Source organism: Camellia sinensis, chromosome 6 (assembly GCF_055761805.1).
Source record: "Camellia sinensis isolate YWXY chromosome 6, ASM5576180v1, whole genome shotgun sequence".
Classification (NCBI taxonomy): domain Eukaryota; kingdom Viridiplantae; phylum Streptophyta; class Magnoliopsida; order Ericales; family Theaceae; genus Camellia; species Camellia sinensis.
In genome coordinates, this window is record NC_138966.1 from 118,959,127 (window position 1) to 118,967,704 (window position 8,578).

The following is an 8,578-nucleotide window of genomic DNA, read 5'->3' on the forward strand; positions in this document are numbered from 1 at the left end:
ATACATATCCCTTTATATCTCTCCCTTTAGGCCTTGAAAGGTTAAAGTTCTTGACCCCTTTTCATACCATCTGCTAGCACAGCACCTCCACTATCAACCTAAGCACCTTGGAGCTTGTTTTCAGAGGCTAAAGAGTTGTTGTTTTGGTCTAGAAGCTGCTGGAGTGCTTGAGCTTCAAGGGTAACACCCTATTCTCTCTTTTGGTCTTTATTTTGCTTCGTCTTTTAGCTATACTTGCAAGCATTTTTGAGCTTCGGTGTAAACTAAAAAAAGTCTTATTTTGAGGCCCTTAACATGTTTGTTTAAGATCATTTTTCTGTTGGGGGTCATCTACCCCCTTGCATGCTTCATTTCACCTTGTTTTGAGCCATGCCTTAGAGCATTTGTGTTGGCCTTTGTTTGGCCTTTTAGCCCTTGAAATCCAGTGGATTTTCAATGGCTAGAATGCTGTTTTGAGTGCCAAAATAAGAGAGGGGTGACCCTCTCACCCCTTGTCTTGTTTACTGGCATATTTGGCCTAACAAAGGAGCCCTTATTTGCATGTTTTCAAGCCATTTTTGGTGGGTTTTAGGACCTGCATAGGCTCTGTCCAAAGCCCATTTTTCCATTTTGGGTGTCCATCTTGCATGTGTAGAACAACCCTCTTTATAGCCTATCAAAGGAGCCTATCATTCTTGCATGCATAGACCATGTTTCAGTGGGTTTTTAGGCTTTATTTGGAATTTCATACCTCTTAATTTTTTTGGTTTGGTGGCCTCTTGATTGCCTCACATGCTTGTAGTGCAAATCCTCTTTACTAGCTTACATTGCATGTATTTTGGCCTTTGATCCTAGCACTTTTTGGCCATGCCTTAAACTGATTTTATGCATGTTTTAAACTGCCTTAGCTCTATTTTTATGCCTCATAGTCGAATGATGCTTGCTATGCATGGTTGTAGTTCAATACCCTTGCCTACCTTTGAGTTTTGGAGCCTATTGCATGCTTATGTTGAGGCATTTCCATGTTTTGGGGCCATTGTGCATCATATTTCAGAGCTTACATGTATGCCATATTCCCATGTTTTCCACTCTTTAAATGCGTTTGAGAGTTGTGCATAAATACCTCATTTTGGACCATTGCATGAGCTTCATTTCTGTGCATTTTGAGCCATCATTTTCGACCATTTTCCCACTGTCTTGGACCTGCCTAGGGTCTGTTTGGGGCTGGTTTTTCCATTTGTGCATTGCTTTGTGTACCCCTAGTGTAATGCGTTTCACTAGTTTTGGTATCCGGGCCATCTAGCATGCATTGTGCGAGGTGTTTGCATGATTCGAGACCATCTTGTATGTCATTTCAGAGCTGGAATATATGCCATTGTACTCCATGTTTAGTCCTTTCAATGCATGTGCAAAGTTGTGTTTTTGTGCCTTAGGCTTGGAGCCCCCGCATTGTGTATGCTTGTGTGTTCTAGGGGCCTTGTTTTCATCATGTTTGGCCAGTGATTTGGGTGTGGCTGAGGCCCATTCATTTTAGTTTAAGTCAATCTTGCATTGTGTATGCCATGTCCATGTTGTCGCATGCTTAATCGTTGCACTGTGCATGCCTTGATTATGCCTTTGTGTATGTCCATCGTCATATGTGCGTTGTGTATGCAATATAGTTTTCATGTGCATTGAGTATGGAATTGATTATTTCATAGCATTGTGTATGCTAGTAGCATGTTTGCATATCATCATTTGCATGTTTCCATCATTTAGTGGCATTATGTTTAGGTTGCATGTTAGAGTTGCATTCATGCAATGCCATGTGTATTGCATTGTGTTTGGAGCAGGGTTTAGTCCAGACACATGAAACGAGGGATGTTTTGTACTCCAAGTGATGAAACGTGCCTCGATTCTCGATCGCCGACACTCCGGATTACCCATGATGGAGTTTAGGCCCCATTGTGTTCATTTGTGCATCCATTTGACATTGAGTCATGCAATTCGACTCCTCGGCCATCATGCATCGAGATGGATGATTGGTGGCACGAGGATCGAGGACTACACTCCCTAGAGCTTATGCAATAACGGGGATAATGGTCATGCACACATATGTTGAAAATACCTTGCCTTCTCTCTCTCTTGCCTTTGTTGTAGAAAAACCAGAAACCAGGGGCAGAAACTGATCGGCCGACCAGCTTTTCTGGCAGACCGACCACCATTTTGGGTTTTTCCCACAAAAGGTGGTCGGTAGGTGGTCTCCAAGGTCCTAAGCTGGTCGGCAGCCTTCCCATGGGTTCCCAGGGTGTAGTTTCAGCCTTCTGGAGCTTTGTGCAAGTTTCTGAAATCAATTGCAAACAAAGGCGAGTCGGGGCATCGCGATTGATTTCTCGGCAAGGCGACTCGAGCATGCATGCATCCATTGTCATCCAAAACAGAGTCGAGGCAGCCCACTTTCATTTAGTTTACATGCTAGTTTAGTTAATTTGTTAATTAGCTAGTATTGTGTAATAATTAGTTAATTCAATTTTGTATTATTCATTCGGACCCTCCGAGAGAGGGCAATGTTGTAATAAGTGTGCGTGTGCGTGATGCATGCCTTCCAACCCCACGTCTTTCTCCCATTTATTTACCAGCTTATAATGGTTAGATTATGGCATGTTTTAATTAGCATCCTTCATGTTCGCATGTTTGCATCCAATCATCTGTTTTGCATGCACCGGGCTCGGCGCATCATACTAACTGCATCGTATTTCAATTCCAAGTTGAATACATGATTTTGTAGCATTTCATATGCCATTTTAGAATAGCCGAGCCTATCTTAGTTGCATACATGTATGTGTTGCATTAGGCATCTTAGTATAGTTGGGATTCATGCATGATTTCTAATTAGCTTCTTTCTTTGGGTTGGAGTGTTCGGTAAGTGTTTATGCTTTAACATCCTTGCATGTGTGTTAGTGACTGCCATGATAGCATGCTTACCATGAGGCTAACTGCTTATGTGATATAACTGCTTGATTGCCTGTGGGTGAAGGTTGGGTTGCTTGAGTTGGAATAATTCGTCGAAACCCGTGTTTTAGCCTACTTTTGAGTAGCAAACTTCAATCCATTTTCAAAATAAACGGATATGCGATGCTTTGTTCCAACTTAGGAAATCTAGTCTATACTTGTATACTGTGCGCATCACATAGTAATTCTAGGCTAATAAACCGGAATAAGAACGCATATGTTTTCAAAAACTCGATATCATGTTTAGTAGTGGCCGATCTTTGATCGGGCGAGCGGGGGTGCTCATTGCATTCCCTAATCGTACCCAAGTTCCCGAGCCGAGGCAACTTTGGTGATGACGGACACATGGCCTTAGGCAGGAGTCAGGGCTTTCTAAATTCCCCCAAAATAAAATATTTAAGTGGCGACTCTGTATCTGGCAAAGCAGTCCATGTTTGGCACTTCTTTCTAAAAATCTATTTTTCAAAACGATTTGCCAGATTTGGACTCTTTGATAATTCATCGGTCTTGCATTGCACTCTGCGAGATTAGATATAGGACCGTGACATTGAGTCTTGAACTGCAGTAAGCCCCAATGAACAAAACAAGATTCCCTCCAGGGACGTTTGGGGACGTCTACAATGAGGTATAGCCTGATGGTGTTCGTCCAGTCGGCGAACAATGTAGTGCCAAACAAGAACATCAAGAAACCTCGAGCATACTACTCGGTCTCCTCTCAGGACGCTGGTGCTGTCCCTCTGAAATGGTCTGCAAACCACGTGTATCGGACCATCCCTGATCGGGAGATAGGTGGGCGAGTCCCCAGCAGATAAATCTAGGCGGCCTCCCACTCACCTATATCCGTATCGTAAGGAATCGGATGACCCCCTACCTCTATGCCGGTGAGCATAGAGAAGTCGAAGGGAGTCATCGTCATCTCCCCTACGGTAGAGAAGTGAAAGGAATAGGTGGTATCCCACCACCTCTCTACCAAGGCATCGAGTAGAGGCCTACTTGCTATGAGGTGTGAGAGCCCCATGTAGAATGAGCCAAAGCTGGCCTCATCGATGATGTGGCGAACGTCGTCGGGGAGCTCTATGTACCACTCCCTCGCGGAGGTGGTCTCGTAACCTCTGATGGTGCGTGAATCCCCCTGTGATCAGGACAAACAGATGAAATATAACGTAAGTAATACAGTACAAGAGTGTGGTTTATGCCAGAAATGTAAGATACATTTGGAAAATGCAAGAATACAGTGTGTACCTCAGAGGCACCATGAGATAAATGAGACTCCGGCTAGCTCAGTATGAGGTCCTCTGGTGCGCCTCGTGCAAACCCTCTGAACTGACGAATGCCATCGAGTGGTAGCACATGTATCTCAAGAATGTACATCTCTGGGTCAAAAGGTTGAACGCTAAGTGGCAGTGGCTCAAGCTTCGGATCTACCTCCATCTCTGGAGAAGCTCCGTCATGTGGGATGTTATCCGCCATCTCGAGGGAAGATGAAAAAGTGGTCGAAAATGGGTGGAGAATGCCAAGAGTCAACGAAAGTCAACTCCAAGAGGGAAAATGACAGAAAAAGTCAAAGCTCGGGAAAGAGCACCAAACTCAAGGGTAACTCAAGGGAAACAAGCCTCAAGTGGTGGAAATGAAGAAAAAAGCACCGAAATCAACTTTCAGTCAGTTCAAAATGAAGTAAACTACAAGGGTTTAGCGAAGAAAATATTCGTGGGGCATTGGAAAACGTGTATAATGCTCAGATCTAAGAAGGAAAATGGTCTAGAGAGAGAGGAGGATGATTTTCGACAATGGAGAAGTGGGGAAATAAGGTTTGGAACCCTATATTTAAACACCCGAGGTAAAATGGCCATTTTGCCCCAAAACTGCCATCGGTGGCCGACGGCCACCATTTGTGGCCGGAAACTTTTTTTGGTGGCCGATGGGTGGCCGATCACCTTCCCTGGTGGCCGACAGGTTCCCAGTGCTCCTACATTGGGTCTTTATGCTATTTTGTGCCTTTAGTTCTCAAGAAAGTGCAAGAAAGGTTCACTTTTAAGCTCAAACGCCTCTTTGGAAGCTCCGGGCCATATCTTCGGTGTATGATGTTCAACACAAATGAGGTGTATCTTTTTAAATTTGTTGCAACTTTTCCGGGGGTTAAGTCGAAAGTTCTTCTTGAAATTGGGTTTAACGATTATGTTTCCGTTATTGCATAAAATGTGCATTTTTTAATTATGCATAGAATTTGCATTCGCTACATTCACATGGAATATGCATTTTGCTATTGCATAGAACATGCATCCTGATATTATATAGAATGTGCATTTTGTGCTATTGGTCATTGCATAGATCATGCATCCCATACTGTTGCATAGAATCATGCATCCTAATGTGGCATAGAACATGCTCTGGCTCACATCGCATAGAATATTGCATGTTGTGCTTAAAACATAAATCTAACATTTTATCATGCTTATCTTGCGTAGAACATGCACTCTTGCTATATCATGCTTGTTAAGCTTCTTTCTTATGCAGGCACGGTATTGTATGTACGGTTCGTTCAAAGATGGTGCAATCAGATGATATTGTATGTATGGTTCATTCAGAGGAGTTCTAGGTGAGACCACTCTTGTCCTTTGATCCGCCTCTTTTGGTTGGAAACATTCGGGTATGCCCGTTGTTTATGCCTTGCTTTGGTTAGAAGCATTTCGACGTGTTCCTGATGCTTATACCACACCGTGCTTTGGTTAGAAGTATTTGAACGTGTTCCCGATGCTTATACCACACCCTGCTTTGGTTAGAAGAATTTGGACGTGTTCCCGATACTTATACCATACCCTGCTTTGGCTAGAAGCATTTCGACGTGTTCCCGATGCTTACACCACACCTTGCTTTGGTTAGAAGCATTTGGATGTGTTCCCGATGCTTATACCACGCCTTGCATTGGTTAGAAGCATTTGGACGTGTTCCCGATACTTATACCATGCTTGGCTTTGGTTAGAAGCATTTGGATGTGTTCCCGATGCTTATACCCCCCCACCCCGCTTTGGTTAGAGGCATTTGGGTGCGTCCCAGTGTTCTTACTGATTCTTCTCCTCTCACGTATGACACTTTGGGATGCTTGGGTTTAAAGCTTTCAGGTGTGTCCTTGATTCGCACTATCTTTCTCCTTGCGTGCGCAACATGTTGGAATCTTGTTTGACGCCTCGGGTGCACCCGATGGTTGTGTTGTTCTTTGCCTTTCCTGCGCGATGTGTAGTTAAGTTTACATAATTTTCTTATATCCTTTCTGCATGAAATGTGGTTTGGCTTGTGATTCTCACATATGGTGTGTTTACTTACTTCTGTCGTATACGAGATTGCTGTAGCAATTCTTTGCATAACATTGGCATCTAGATATTTCATTACAGCCTCATTGCATGATCATAAGTTATGTTCCACATCGTGCATGTCATTTGCATCTCGACCTGGAACTATGTTGCTTTGATTCCTTGCAAAGGGATACGTAGGCACCCCGCTGGCGCAACCGTTTTTTGTTTTGCTTGCTTGTTTGTCTAAGTCTTCGGCCTTGTTAAAAATGGGTTATCACTGGGCTTTGACATTCACTCCCGTCATTTCATGACTTCCGAGTTCTGTTAAAGAGGGAAACTTATAGACACCTCATTTTTGACCGTCCTTAAGACTTAGATGTCATCGTTTGAACACTCGATTGTTTGGTATGCTTGTGTTTGTTTTGAGTGCTCGAAGTTCTCGGCCGAGTGCCTTGCCCTTGAGCCTCTAAACCTGTCTGTTTTGTGCTTGATTATGGACCAAGAGCTTGTTGTTTCAAGTCTGGAAGAGAGGGTGGCCTGTCGGCCAGCCCTACAGCCTATCGGCCATGGCTTGTTCCTGCCGGCCATCAGTGGTGGCCGGTCGGCCACTAGTGATGGCCGACGGCCATTTTTCTCATTTTTCAGATATTTGTTTGCCAGCTATGCCAGCTGTTGTTCACTGAAGTGCATCTCCATACACGTGTATGGTAGGATAATTTCTAGCTTGAATCTTGTTTTTCTATATATAGGGGGTGCTCTCTTCCATTTAGAAGGGTTAGAAAATTTGGATCAAAATTCTCACTCTCTCTCTCTCTCTCTCTCTCTCTCTCTCTCTTCTTGTTTTGTGCTTGGTAGTTTGTTTTCTCTATATTTTTGCACACTAGCCCTTAACCAAGTTTGACCACCTTGGAGCTGAGATCCCTTGGAGCCTAGTTTGAGCTTTGGAAGGAGGTTTGAGCCTGAAATTATGGCTATTTTGTGTTGTGCTTCAAAGGTAGAGAACTTACCTCATTTAAGCTTATTGTGCACACTTGTTTTTCCATCCTTTTATACTACTTTTGAGCTGGTTTTCAACTACAAAAAACTCTGGTTTTTGAGGCTTAACATGGTGGTTTGAGGTCATTTTGTGTTAAGGGGTAGTCCACCCTTCTTGTTGCTTAATTATGTGAGCTTTTGCACCATCTTTAGCATATTCAAATCAAACTTTTTGGCCCTTTAAACCACTGAAATTCAGATTTATTTCAGTGGAAAAAACCTCATTTTGAAGTCCAAAATTGGAGGGGGTAGCCTCCCCTCCTTGTGTCATGTTTGCATGCCTAGATAGCTTAACATGTGAGCATGTTTTTCTAGCATTTTGTACCTTAATCTCAGCATGTTTTTTCTACTATTTTGACTGGTTTCAGCTCTATTTTGAGCTGGTTTGGTCCTTTGAGGCTTGTATTGTGTGGTTGTAGTGTAAAGAGGCTTCACTAGCTTAATGTTTTAGGCTTTTTAGAGTGAATTGCATTAGTTGCTTGCATGTTTTAGTGACATTTTCCACTCCATTTTAGCACTGAAATCTTTACAATCTCCTCATATTCTTCACTCATTCATTTATTTTGAAAGGGGCTTTGAACCCCTTGTTGGTTTGAGTGTGAAATTGAGACACTTGTGCTTAATGGTTTCAATCCTCTTTTGAGGGTTTCTACCAACCAATGGCCCAAGGTCTCTTTCATGCTCAAGACACTTGTGGTTTAAGCCTACTTTCAATTAGAAGACAGTCACCTATTGGACTAATCATTTAAAGAATGGATTGGTAAGCTCAAATGGGTAAATAAAAATGAGAAAGTAAAAGAGGCAAGATAAGCATCTTTTGTGTTCCATTGCATGTGTTCGAATCGGACGTTAATTCGAACATGAGAAAAATGGGATGTTTCATACTCAAAGTGATGAAACGTGCCACTTTTCTTGGTCACCATCATCCTTGATTATGCATGATAGGGTTGTGGTTTTGTTAAGTCTTGTTTGCGCACTCATTAAGTTTGTACAAGCTTGGTTCTTTGGCCATCATGCATGAAAATTGCTTGGTTGATGGTTTCGGAGCCAAGAGCTACACTCCTTTGAGCTTGTGTGATGATGAGGAGGGTAGCAGTACATACACTCCTTGAGAATACACTGCTTTGCCTCTATTTGCTCTCTGTTGCAGCAAAAAAAAAAAAGAAGTTCAGGGAATGGGTGGCCGATCGGCCACCAGTAGTGGCTAACCGGCCACCAGAAGTAGCCGACCAGCCGCCAGCTGACAGCCACCATTGTTAGCCGACCGGCGAGAAATGAAAATT